This window comes from Vombatus ursinus, unplaced genomic scaffold, assembly GCF_900497805.2.
Source record: "Vombatus ursinus unplaced genomic scaffold, bare-nosed wombat genome assembly UNPS02005886.1, whole genome shotgun sequence".
Lineage (NCBI taxonomy): Eukaryota > Metazoa > Chordata > Mammalia > Diprotodontia > Vombatidae > Vombatus > Vombatus ursinus.
The window spans coordinates 2,422-3,268 of NW_020945664.1; the positions used below are offsets into that span (position 1 = coordinate 2,422).

Genomic DNA, 847 nt, shown 5'->3' on the forward strand with positions numbered 1-847 from the left:
CAGCAGTTTTTCTTCTCCCCAAAAAGGGAGTCCATATCCTCCTAGTGGTTGCTGTCCTGGGGTTTGTTGAATACTGGGATGCTGTCTTCAACTGCTTTTGGGTCTTGTTTACCTAATCAATTTCATTGTTCAATTTTGCTATTTTTAAAAACCTGTCCCAAACAGCTTTGATTATGGAGCATTTTAGAGTATAATTTGAGATTTGGTAATGCCAGGCTGCTTCTGTGCCTGTGTATTTTCCTTGTCCTCTTTGATGTTCTTGACCTTTTGATTCTGCCATATGAGTTTTGATGTTATTTTGTCTAGTTCTAAAAAGAATCCCCTTGATATTTGGAATGGCATTAAATCTGTATATTAAAAAAGAATAAAATTCTTCCTGAATTTATGTGTTATCCTGGGGCAAGGCCCATGTTAATCTTGGTGTTTTTCCAATTTTAGTATTTGTGCTCCTGGAATAAGGGCAAAAATTAAATTTAACACCATTTAACTGCTGGGAAAGTTTGGAAGAAATCATGTTTAAACCAACATGTTATTTAACACCATATGTTAAGTATTTTCTATTTTTGGAGCATTGTGTTTGGTGCTAGAGAAGATAGAATACTAAATAAGATATGATGTCTTCCCTCTTGGAATTTATAGCCTAGAAAAGAGGGTACTGTACATGCACACATATAAATCTAAACAAAACATGATAATTATGTTATCTGTAAAATGCTATGGGAAACTTGCAAACCTCCCTTTAGTAATGTGCTGCTATTGTCCTTCTGTTTGCTAAAACTTGGAATATAATTGAATAATTATTTCTGAACTCAGTTCATCAGGTTGTGTTGTGTAGGACGAAACAATG

The 847-nt window shown here is 34.4% G+C and overlaps 1 non-coding gene across 1 annotated transcript; it reads right to left on the minus strand.

Moving 5' to 3' along the window:
• Positions 1 to 358: 358 nt before the first annotated feature.
• On the minus strand, positions 359 to 462 carry LOC114032905. The gene has a single exon (XR_003567898.1). It is a non-coding gene; the product is annotated as a U6 spliceosomal RNA (small nuclear RNA).
• Between the last annotated feature and the right edge of the window lie 385 nt (positions 463 to 847).